The sequence below is a fragment of the Dipodomys merriami genome, unplaced genomic scaffold, assembly GCF_024711535.1.
Source record: "Dipodomys merriami isolate MVZ:Mamm:240054 unplaced genomic scaffold, mDipMer1.0.p SCAF_5, whole genome shotgun sequence".
In the NCBI taxonomy this organism is placed as follows: Eukaryota; Metazoa; Chordata; class Mammalia; order Rodentia; family Heteromyidae; genus Dipodomys; species Dipodomys merriami.
The window spans coordinates 53,238,562-53,252,316 of NW_027206068.1; positions in this window are offsets into that span (position 1 = coordinate 53,238,562).

Genomic DNA, 13,755 nt, shown 5'->3' on the forward strand with positions numbered 1-13,755 from the left:
GGAGTTGTGTTAGTTTCATTCTTATAAAAATTCAGAGCTTAATGAATAAATGAACCATGAGAACATGCCCAAAATCATGGTCAATTTTATATCATGATCTATCACGTATCACCTAAGTGTTATTTTTTTTTAAAGATGGTACTCTAGGTCTGGATTTATGGCAGGTTAATTTATCTTTATATTTTCTACATTTTGATGCACAGCCATTTTAATGGCATTCATTCATTAATTTGACAGGGCACATCTCTGATGTGCATAACACCATGGAGATGTGAGACATATGTGAATGTAAACAAATAAAATTCACATGTTGCCCTCAAGGAGTTTAAAAACCATGGTGAGACAAGAAATATATAGCCAGTATTCAGGGTGGAATACTAATTAGCCTAGAAAAGTGAGAGCAGAATCCAGGAGCATGAAAATGGACATCATTGCTTCCATGGAAGGCAACTAAGTAAATTGGCATTGATGTGATTTTCAATGTTGTGTTGATTTTATCCTTCTTTAAAAAGGTCACTATTTTAAAGTGTTGAAAATAATCCAAGGAACATTCTGTTTTCATGGAAGAGAAATAATATTAAATTATTCCGATTTCTGAAAATCATCAAGGATGGTTAGGTAATGTTAAAGGCCTTCTGGTACTATTTCTATGATCAAACATTAATAAATTATTTTGAAGAATGGATGATAGACACATGAATAAATGCACAAATTCTCTAGCTATAAAAGAAATGTAAATCCAAAGAAGATTGAGATTCCACCTTACCCCAGTTGGAATGGCTATAATCAAGAACTCTAATAACAACAGATCCTGGAGGGTATGTGGCCAAAAGGGAACCCTACTGCATTGTTGGTGGGGCTGTGAACTTGTCCAACCACCTCAGAAAGCAGTATGGAGGCTCCTCAAAAGAGTACACATAGAGCTCCCCTATAACCCACAATCCCACTTCTGGGCATTTACTCAAACTATCAGAAACAAGGCCATACTAAAGCTACCAGCACAAATATGTTTATAGATGCAATGGAATTCTATACCTCCATCAGAAAGAATGACATCACCCGATTTTTTAGGAAATGCAAAGATGTGGACAAAATTATATTAAGTGAAGTAATCCAGGCCCAAAGAAACATAGGTCTTATGGTTTCCCTTGCTTGCAATAACTAGTATATGTCTAGGACAAGCAGAAAAGGTCAAAAGCTATGTACATATGACCATGTAAGATGATGATAAGTGAAATGAACGTTAAGATAGGGACATAAGAGGTTTTATCTTTGTTGCTGTTGCTTTTTCTATACTTATAATGTGCTATGTGATTTTTTTGTTTCTTTTGTATGTTCTTCCCCCATGGTATAACTCCCGTTTTCACTATAGTTTATTCTGGTACCCTGTCTCATTTTTTCTAACTGGGGGAGAGGAAGGGAAATAACAAAATGCTGAAATAAAGATGCAGGTTGACCCATTGTAACAATAAGATTTACAAGACACTATGTTGAAAAGGAACTTCACAACTTTGGGGCGGGGGAAGGAGGAGTTGGGGAGGTAGGGAGGAAAGGGATGGTAGGGGAAAAACAAAGGAGAGATAACAATGTTAGATAGGAATTGTACTCATTACCTTACTCATGTAAATGTAATCCCTCTGTACAATATCTTTGCAATAATATATATATATATTTAAAATGAATAAATTATTTTGGAAGATGTGGCATAATTACAAGAAATGCTCAGCTATAACTATCCATGTAATTAATGTGTAAGAAGAGCACTAACCTTGACATATAGCTGCCTCTTCTTCTCAAATTATTTGTTGAGGGAACAGGCAGTCATTTTAGGATCGTTGAGAGAAGAATCTTCAAGAAAACATCTTTGGCTAATTAGTTTGGGTCAAACTAGGAGAAATTATGGCTTGAAATGACTGATTTTACCAGTGTGTTCTATTCCTCATAAGCATATTGATTTTACTATTTTCCAATAATATTGAATTGAAATGAAGGTGCTATGATTGATACTTTATAGAATACTTTCAATTAAAGATCATATTCAGGTTCAGCTTTTTTTCTCTAAACAATTAGTGGTCTACAGTTGTAAAAGACCTTTGTCTTTTCTTGATATAATATGCCTCATTAGAGAAAATAGGAGATACACCCTGTGATCTCCAAGTCCCTTTCAACTCTGTCTGATTTTCTTTTATTTCTTTGCCACCTCCTAAGAGAAATATAAATCTGCAATTGATTTTGCTAAATGGGAAGGATGTGAATTTGGCTGTGGAAAACTCTCCTGAAGTTGTCATGGCATCAACCATTAGGTGCTTCATTGAGTACAGTATTTTATAAGAACCTTTCTTCTCTTGCAGAGATCACTGCATTCTGTAAGTCAAGCTTTGTCTTCTCTTTCTATTTCCTGCATTGTTAAAATTCAATTACAAATTCAAATGCTAGAGAATATTATTTTAAAAGTTATAATTATGTGCTTTATTTGTCTTAAATACAACTACATAATTGCCATAGAGACTTATAAAGTATTGGATGCAGGTGGGATGAAACATAAAATGTGCCTTTTCTGAACAAAGAAAAGTTGTACAAATCACAGCTATAATTACTAGGTACAGGTGTATAAGAAAACTAATTTTCTAGTCACTGTATTCATTCATCTTATTTTGAGTGGAAAATTGTGGTTTTTCTAATTAAACAAGGTTGTCAAATTAATTGTTGTGAACACTTGATTGGGTGAACAGCATATACTACTATTTTTATATAGATTGTCCTGTTTGGATGTGACGTCTTTAAAAAAAAGTTGGAATTTTTGACTTTTATTTTATTTTATTGTTATTTTTCTTCTGTTTTAAAAAATCTACAACATAATATTCCTTAAAACTGTTACTTTAAGGCTGAAATCTTTTTTGGAGCATAGGGAATGGATGAATCTGACTACAGGTTTATATATCACTTCTTCAATTTCCTTAAGTAATTTGTGACAAAATCAAATCGTCAGAGGTTACTGAAGGGGCATTATCACACCAGAGGTCCATCATTGATGCAGCTATGGTTTTTATGAATATTATCACCAAAAGTCAATAGTGTTAGGAGAATTCATAATGAACTGATTCACTGAAAACTACTCTATAGTTTCTTGCCTGGTTATATATCTCTGATCTCCCTGAAAACAGATATTTCTCTATTTTTATTTTAGAGTGTATTCCTGTGTACTCAGTGAACTTCAAAGGCATTTTTAGCCAATATTTCCACTTTGTCTTCAACATCTGAAAACCATTTTGCTCTGAAAGCAAATAACACTTTCATACTCATTTGTATCTAGCATTATATACCTTTATATTTTTATCCCATCAATATAATTCAGTGTGCTTATTTACCTTTATTTTTATATGATAGTGGCATATTTTTATTTTCATCATATACAATATGAGTTATTTATATATTGTATATTAGTCAAACTAATTGGCATAATCATTATCCATATATTTTTCTTTGGGGGAGTGACAACAATTAAATCTACTGTAAACAATCTCAACAAAAGAATAAAATATCACCAACCATAAACACTATCTTGTATAATATATCTCTTAAACATATTTTCATGTTAAAAGTGAAATTCTATGTAGTTTGACTGACACTCATCCTCTCCATTTAGCTCTTGGGGACCTGATTTGTACTCTCTGATTTTATACATTTTACTTTTTTAAGGTTCTACATTCATATTGTCAAAAACTTGGATTTCTTATCTTGTAGATTGAATGTTATTCTACTGTAAATATATATATTCCATATTTTAACCTACTTATCCATTGATGCTCACATGGACTACAGATATGCAATATTATGAATAATGCTGCAGTAAACACCAAAATAAAGTATTATTGTAGTTGATAATTTAACTTGTTTGGATCTTATATAGGAATGAGAGATGATAAAATGATCAAATTTCTTTCTTCTCTACATGGAAACCCACTTTACCCAACACCACTTGTAGCAGGAGACTGTTCATTTCTCACTGTGTATTTTTGGTATCTTCGTTGAAATTGTGCATGTTATTCCATCTCTTTGTTATCTCCCATCAGACTATTTGTCTTTTTTATGCCAGGTATTTCTTTTCTCATCACCAGGTTGTTTGATTCCTATGGTTTTGGTCAGTAAAAGTTGTCAGAATAAAAAATGGAGTCATTTATTTTAAATCTCTTCCAGATGAAGCTGGGATACAATAAAAGGAGGTCTTTGACTCATGATTTTTTTTTTGATATAGAATTCTCCACCAAAAGTCTGGTAGAATTTACCATGAAGCCATCAGACTATGAGAGCTTCTTGGGGGAAATACACAGACACACATGTATATATAGACACTGATTCCATTTTCTTACTAATATTGGGTTTGCTCTGAGTTCCTACATTTTCATGATTCAGTTTTAGTAGGAATGTATTTTTTAGTAGGTGGTGTCCATTTTTTAAAATAATTATTCAGGTGGTTGATGTGTAATCTTTTTAATGAATTTTTGTATTGTGGCAGACACTGGGATGGGCCTGACCTCTGGGTCTTCAGAATGGCTTGTATGTGAGGGGATTTCTGGAACCAGCATGGCATGGCATATGGAGGTCTTTTACTTATGGGTCTTCACCTGGTACCTGAGGTCACAGATGATAATGAGTCACTTAAGGAAGGCTCAAACCTAGTACTTTCAAGATACCCTCAAAGTGGCTGCTCTAAACCTGAGTAGACTAGAAATCTGCATCCACAAGGGCTGTGCAGTTCTTAGACTAGGCTTTCAGGTACAGACCTAAGAAGTAAGGTAGCAGAAGCTGGTCTGGTCCTGGAAACATGGTGGTTTCTGGCACTGCAAAGGCAGGTCTGGTGGTTGGACAAGCCGTATTCAATCTGTTGGGACAACCTAGAGTCTAGGCATGTGAGATCTGTTGGAGTCCAGCAACTAATCTAGTGTTCACTCCCCATACCTCTCCTAAAGTGTATCTCCACCATCATGCTGTGCTATGTAGAACTGATGTAGGTAATAAAAGTTGTCCTTTCTCCCGTCTCTGTGTATACCTAATTTATATGGGATCATTCACTTGATTTCTTTAGCTTTCCTGAATGTCTTTTTGTTTATAGATATGTGAACAAAATTGTGTTTTTGCCAGAAAACGAGTGTTGGGAAGTCTTATCCCACCATCTTGCTGGTGTCCAGCATTATAAAATACTTAGTTTTGAATTGGGTAATACATGTGCAATTTAAGTAGCATACTTAAATTCATACTTAAATAATTCAACAGAGTATTTATTTATAAATTTGCATTTCAGTTTGAAACAATTGATGTGGGGTTTTAATGTAGTTTTTCTATCCTTTATAATCTTAATTATGAACAGAATTAGTACATACTATATAATTGTAACACAGCCAGGATTTTCTTGAACAAATACATATGTGAATATTACTCATATTAACCTAAAATCAGACATATAATTTATATTTAAACACATTTGAATTTTTTCAGTCTGTGTTTGGAGGCAGAAAATATCTAACTAGAGACTTTATATAATATGATGTTTACCTTGTTATATGTTATAAGTGACAACAGACAATATTGTGTTTCTGAATCACTCGGTAAGGATAAAAGCACACTTAAAAACAGCTTTTCCATAATATATCTTTACCCTTTGTTTTCATCAAAAGTTATTAAAGCCATTGATTGACTGAGACTCTAAAAAACTAGAGATATCCTAACTTAAATATTGGACTTGTTTACTTGAAGGCACACCTCTTTTTGATTATTTGCTTTTTTTATTTTTAGAAACTACACCATAAATCTGAATAACAGTAGCCTATTTTTCAAGTGCGATTTGAAGTCTACTTGAAGTCTACTTTGCCCATATAAATTTTGAAGAAATGAATTTACAGTTTGCTCTTTTATGACTTACATTGTGATTTTAATTCATAATTAGTAACAGAGATTACCACTAAATTCCTTAGAGTTAAAAAGAAAAATGATCCAGATTTCTATGTCTGTACAAAGTATAAGATTTATGTGACTTATTTACTGTGTTAAAAGGTATTAAACAGAAGACAGAAAATACCAGTGAAAACCAAGAAAACATACACACTAAAATGAAAAATATATTCTGCCAAAAGTTATTCATCTTCTGTGACATTAATTTTTCAATGACAAATTCATAATTGGTTTCTAATCTAGTTTAGTATTTTGATAAACCAAAAGCAGATCAAGAAAAATATCCTCCTTCAATTTTTAATAGACTCGTCCAAATATAACAATTAGTTTTTGCTAATTACCTATGAAAGTCTCTGTGAGTTCAATAAATTTTATAATCTGAAATGAATGTACAATTTTTAACATTCTGATTAATGCATATCTGACTTGAAGCTGAATATTAACGGATAATTCTGGGAGCTTAAGAAACTTGTGTGACTTAAATACACATGGACATAGGGTTTGATATGTTGACATTTTGAGGATTATGCTTAGCAAAAAAAACTAATTCAATAAGCTAATTGTAGATATGATATTCTTAATTGAGATGCATGGATATTAGAGGAAGTTAATTAAATATGGTGTTCTCAAATTACAAACAGTCTATGTAGTTAAAATGTGCTTTTCTCAGTATAAAATACAAGCTATTCTGTCACTTTAATATAAAATTAATTTATTCCATTAGCTGTAATTTTCCATGTTATCAATTTTGCAGCAAATTAACAATATATATTGTGTATAATTATTAGTAGTTAGTTTTGACATTCATCATATTCAAAGAGGTTGTTAACATAAACATAGCTTATAAGAAACATCAAATTTAACATCTTAAATTAATTTATGAATCATGTATGCATATTTTTAACATATAATAATTAAGATGTTCTTTTCAAAAACCAGTATGACAAGGTCACTAAGCTGTTTTGTATTTTAGGTTAGAATTAAGTGCTTGAGAAGAAATTGATGTTATTATACTAAAATAATTTTAATTCATTTATGTATTCGTATTGTCTCTTCAAGGACTTTGCTTATAAATACCACTGTGTAAAAGACTATTCAAATTTTTATTCTCTTTTTGTTGATAAATTATATAGCGTTTCCAGAAAACGAAGCTAGCAAAATAAATTTTCTTCAATATAGCTAAAATATCAGGAATCATAAGAGATTCTAAATAATGTTCATTTGTAAATCAATATTACATTATAATCGTTGGCTTTTCTTCAGAAAAATACAAAAAATTTCTTTTTGCTGGATCTATATTCTTATTACAAGAGTAAAAACATAAAATTTGAAATCCTCAGAATTGAAGAATAGCTATCATGTGTGTGTGTGTGCGTGTGTGTGTGTGTGTGTGTATGTGTGTGTGTGTATACATATGTGAGGACACATATGTACAAATATTAGGGCTTATACTTCGCTCTTCTTGCTCTCTTACACCATTTTTTTGTTTTTTTTGCTCATGATTGGTGCTCTGTCACTAGTGACTCACCTCCATTTCTGTTGTTGTTGTTATTGTTGTTGGTGTTGTTAGTTATCTGAATATGACAGATGACAATCTCCAGGACTTGTCTAGCCAGGCTGGCTCCAGGCTGACATCCTCAGATTTCTCCCTTCTGAGTAGCTAGTATTATAGGTAGGAGCCCCCAGTACCAGGGAAGTCTTTGGTTCTTGAGAAAAGGAAAATATATGTTCCAAAGATTTCCTCCTGTAATATTTTCATGAACAGGGGTTTGAAGTTAAAATGTAGAAGAATTCTCTTGAAAAGCTAATAAATAGAAATATACAAAAATTTGTGGAGATTGATGCTGGAAATATGAGATGAGCACAGAGAGCTGCCTAAAATCTGCGTGTTGTTTTTCTTACAGAGTGGCCTGAAAGCTGGGCTCTTCATGAGCAAAGTGAGAATCTTTGAGGTTTCTAAAACAGAGATTCTTGACTAAATAGATGCAAATACCCTAGTGCAAAATAAAGAAGGTAGATGTGGACAATGTTGGAAATTGGATTTACAAGTACTAGACTAATGAGACTTTTTTGAAGAATTCTGCATTGAGGAAACAGGAAGTATACATAGGAGTAGAAACTGTAACCACAAACAGGGATGCAGTGATGCAGTACCTTTATGCGAAGGTCCATGTAAATAATTTAGCTTTCTATGGCTATTTGGTCTCTATCTCATGACTCAACTTTGAAAGCTTTGTGTCAAGAAAGCTCAACAAACACCTACATACGTGTGTGTATAAACACACCACAAACACACACACACACACACACACACACACACACAGAGCTTGGGTAGATCAACAAAAAGACGTATTTTAGCCTTGAAATTTTCACATAGGGCCTCATGCTCGATAGGCAGGTACTCTATTTCGCTCACACTTAAGCCCTTTTAATTGAATGTATTTTCAAATAGGATTCTATGTTTGTTTCTATGTGAACCTAGACCCACATCTTTTTTTATTTCTCTTTCAAAGTTGGAATGACAAGTTCCTACCACCATACTTACCTTATTGATTAAGGGGTTTTGTTAACATTTTTCTTAAGCTGTCCTTTAAGTGTGATGCTCCTGCTTTCCACCGTCAGAAAAGATGATATTGTAGTTATGAACTACTTCCCAAAAACTGTGTTTCTGACTGTGATAGTCACAGAAACATTTCAAGTTTCCAGAAACTTTATCTTGTAATGGAGCATGGCATATAATATTTTCCTCTTTATTTCATAGTGTTTTTCTTTTTCACTTTGAAGAAGTCCTCTTCCAAAAACATACTGTAATATAGGTAATATTTTCAATTCATTTAGCAAACTACATGGAAATCCTTCTGGAAAAAAAGGTCCTGAGTTTTAGGACCAGAAATGTCCATGACAGCACACCTTCCGCAGAACCCATCAAGCCTGGAAAAGACTCTCCAAGTTGCCAGTGATACTGCTCTTGCAAGTTAAGCCTGGTCAGATTTGAGAAGCATAATTGTATGTTACACCATGATTCTTTTACTCTTATGACCAAAATCATTATTCAGGAAAGACTCAATTGCACAATTTATTTTATAGTATTTATTTAAGGATATGTGAAATTTTGAATACATAGCCAGAGAGTAAATTTTGTAATTTATTTGCTGCAATTATACAATTATCAAAGTACAGTTTATCTTGTACATAGGTTTATAGATTCCAGTCCAAGGTGAAGTTATTTTAGAACTTAACAAAAAGTAAGGTGAAAAGTAGTTTTCCTGTTGAAATATTACATTAAAAAATAGTCAAACTGTTAAATATTGATGACAATTCTATTCTGACACTGCACCATTACAATAATAAAAATAGCTTCATTATTTTCTCAAAAAATATATTGCATTTGACCAATCAAGTTGTTTCCATACAAAGTAAAGAGATAAAGAATGACATTGCACCATTTGTTAGGAAATGGAAAAACTTGGAGAAAATTATATTAAGTGAAGTAAGCCAGGCCCAAAGAAACATAGGTCCCATGGTTTCCCTTATTTGCAATATCTAGTATATGTATGAGTCAAGCGGAAAAGGTCAGATAATGTGATGTCAGGAAAATGAACCCTTAGATATGTATTTTAACGTTTTTTTCTTTCATGCATGTGTTTCTAACGCATTTATAAGATTATTTCTTTGTTGTTTGTATGTCCCTCCCCCACAGTATGACCCCTGCTTTCACTATATTTGATGTCAGTATAACTTGTGGAGGAGATGGGGAAAAACAAGTCGTTTAAGGATACAGGTGGACCTGTTGCAACAATGAGAAGTACAAGTTGTCATGTCGAAAACAGGCTTTACAAAGGTGGTAGTGGGGGGGGAGGGGGGAGGGGGAGGAGGATTGGGGGGAAGGGGGGAGGCTGGGAAGGGGTGTGAAGGGTAAACAAAGGAGGAGGCTGCAATGCTTGGTAAGAAATGTATGTATTATCCTGCCCATGTAATTGTAACCCCTCTGTACAATATGCTCACAAATAAAATAAAATTTAAAAAAAGCAAAAAAAAAAGAATTTGATGTTTTAAACAAAACACAAACACAAAAAGGGTAAATGTTTTAAGCATGAAGCTTTAGCTCAGATGAAATCCATTTGAATTCAACTATTTCAAACTACAAATGAATAAAGACTTCTCATAATTTTATCTCTAGTTTCCTTACTGAGAAAATAGAAAGTCAGCTATGAAAAGCAAATTTCTATTCTCTTATTTTTATATTAGACTTTCTATTATCTGGTGTGTGTGTGTGTGTGTGTGTGTGTCTGTGTGTCCATGTGTGTGAGTGTGTGTGGTGTGTGTGCATGTCCTGGGGCTTGAACTCAGGGCCTGGGTGATATTCCTGAGATTCTTGGCTGAAGACTAATGCCATACCACATACCACTTGAGCGACATCTCTACCACTGCTCCTGCTATTTCTTCTTCTTCTTCTTCTTCTTCTTCTTCTTCTTCTTCTTCTTCTTCTTCTTCTTCTTCTTCTTCTTCTTCCTCCTCCTCCTCCTCCTCCTCCTCCTCCTCCTCCTCCTCCTCCTCCTCCTCCTCCTCCTCCTCCTCCTCCTCCTCCTCCTCCTCCTCCTCCTCCTCCTCCTCCTCCTCCTCCTCCTCCTCCTCCTCCTCCTCCTCCTCCTCCTCCTTCTTCTTCTTCTTCTTCTTCTTCTTTTCTTCTTCTTCTTTTCTTCTTCCTCTTCTTCCTCTTCTTCTTCTTCTTCCTCTTCTTCCTCTTCTCCTCCTCCTCCTCCTCCTCCTCCTCCTCCTCCTTCTCCCTCCTTTTTTCTTCTTCCTTTGTTTTTGGTAGTTAATTACAGATAAGTCCTGCCCAGTCTGGCTTTGAAGTAGAATCCCCTCAAGATTTCAGTCTCCTTATTAACTAATATTACACAGGCATGAGAAACCAGCACCTCACTATTTGGTATAATTTTGAATACAAGAAATAATTCACTTGATAAGTAGAAATAAGACAAATGAAAATGTCTTGGGAGAGAAAATTCAGTGACATATATGCAAGCTGGAATATAGATGATTGACAAGTGATCATTTCTTGAGACAAGATTTTGATAACTGAGATGGCTTTTGTTAGAAGCCAGAGGGTACAAGTTAAAGCAGGGGAATTAAAGCTGAATTACTTTTCTTTCATTTGTATCTTAGGAACAGATTGAGAGGAGTCATAATTTGACATTCAGTTTTTGTCTCTCAGCATCTTGGGGTAACCTGGAGGATGCTAGTAAATATTAAACAATAAAAAATATGCCTACCTGTGTTTTCACAAAAGGAACACTGAACTGTGCATAGGGATTGATCACTCTAGGCCTGGTATCCCTGCCAACTCTATCAGCTTTGCCAGGTTCCCAAGGATTAATTTCTGCTTATAGAATTTATACCTGGCAGCTAAATGTTATCAAGGTGGATATTGCATATTTCAACCAAGTTTCAGCAAAATTGTCAACTCACAGAAAAAAAAATAGCTGCAGATTATTTCTTTGTGAACAGAGTAACTCTGCATGGAAAACACATTCTGGGAAATAATATTAAAATATGCAGCATAACTCACAATGAATTCTAAAGGGAAAAGAAAAATGAAACTGTTAATAGAAAGTCCTTAAAAATATGAATTCTCCAATTTTGAAAAGCATGTTCTATGCTTTCAGGAGAATATGGTATTGCTCTTATAACCCACTAAAAATTAGAGAAAACCAGTGAGATAGGTAAATGAAGGTTTAAAGTACGTATTTTAGAATGAATCATGAATGCAAAAAAATAAAAAAGAGGGTCTTACTCTTTGATATTTATAATTCTAAAGACAACACGAAATGGATGAACAGTGGAAATAAAGGGGAATTTTTGGCAGTTACTTCCATTGAACCTGCCTTACCTTTGAGAAATATTTTTCATCTGTGTCTAATGGAATGTAGCTAATGTTTTATTGAGATTCTGTAATGTGAGCCAATTCTTCCTTGCATGTGCATTACAAAGGATAAGATGTGATTGATTCATATCCTAGTTCAAAATTTTCTCTTTCTAAATTTAAATAAACTCTTGGCTTTTCCACAAATGATCCTGGATTTAAACTCTGTCCTTTTTTTTTGTTTTTCTCTCTTTAAAAGCAGTTTGATTCTGTTCCTTGATTCTTCTTTTAAAATGTAGTAAATAATACAGGAAATTGAATTTATAAAACTATTATATTCACAATTTGTTCAAAGTTGTATTTGTGCTGTTTTTCTTCTAGTTAGCAGCAGCTGAACAAGTATTACATAAAAATTAAATGAAGGGGCTAGGAAAGTGGCTCAGTGGTAAAGCGCTTGCCTTGCATGCATGAGGCCCTGGGTTTGATTCCTCAGCACCACATAAGCAAAAAGAAAAAAGTCAGAAGTGGCACTGTGGCTCAGGTGGTAGAGCACTAGCCTTGAGCTGAACAGCTGAGGGACAGTGCCCAGGCCCGGAGTTCAGGCCCCACGGACTCCCAAAAAAATAGATATTAGATGAAGATTTAAGCTACCGTGGTACCTGGGATATATGTCACAAAATAAATATATTTGAAGAGTGGAAATGTATTCCAAAGAAAGGGGGCAATTTTAGATGTAAATGTCAATATAATAAAAAATAAGGCAGACTGGAGAGCTTTTGTTTTTGAGCCTGTATCACTTAGAAAACATTTAATTTCTGACATAATATATTTCATAATACATTGTGACATAAAGCTGATTACTGCAGGATTAACAAAATCACTTTTCCATCGTTAGAGAATGATTTAGAAACATTAAACTATTATGTAGCTAACAGGAGCAGATCTCAGTCTAATTTAAGGGAGAATTTATTTTATTCCTAGAGTCTGATGATCACTTTAAGGGATAAATATTGAACTTACTTTTTTCATAATTGAATTTAAATTTATGGGAAAATCCTAATACAGGATATCTTAAATTACATAATTATAAATGGATGTTCTTTTTTTACATGGACAGAATTTTTAATTTTCTTTTTGACATAAACTTCGGAGTTGTGATCATATACACAAACCTGTAACATGTGTGAAACAACATTCGTTTTAAGTTTAAGCTCTACAAAGAAGTTTGAATTTGCAATGAATTCAATGCTCTTGAGGAATATCACCCTTTCCATCTTCTTCCTTCTCATCTATCCCAACCCACTAATCCCCTCAAAGTACCAGGATTCATTTCACATCATTTCACTGAACATTATGACTGTATTAATGCACCATTTCCTCCTCCATTTGTTTTCCCTTCCCCTTCTCAATTAATATATGTGTAAAATTTTAACACATGTATTAATTATTCTATACTTAAGAACATTGGCTGGTTTGGAAACATAATTTAAAACAGTGCATGTCTATAGTTGTTTGAGTATTATTTATTCAACCATGATCTCAGGTCCTAGAAACAAGAAGTAATTTGATATTCTTGATTCAAATTCCTGCTGCCTGTTTATATTATTTAACTTAGCTAATTAATTATCATTTTATGGCATGAAGAGTAATGATTACACTAACGCATTAATACCACATGTTTTTATTGACAATTAGGTAATTATAGATAAATCATTAATAACATAACAAAATTCAATAAATTAACATTTTAAATAAAATGTCATTACAAATGATCAAATATTTAAAGGGAAATTGAACAAAAATTATTAAAAAATCATGTTCTCTTGTTGCATTGATTTTTAAAAATGTCCATTAGCTTTCTTTTATGTTATAGACATTATAAAGCTTTATTTTCTAATGTTTTATCTTTAGTAATTTATTAATAAAGGAGTAGTACAATT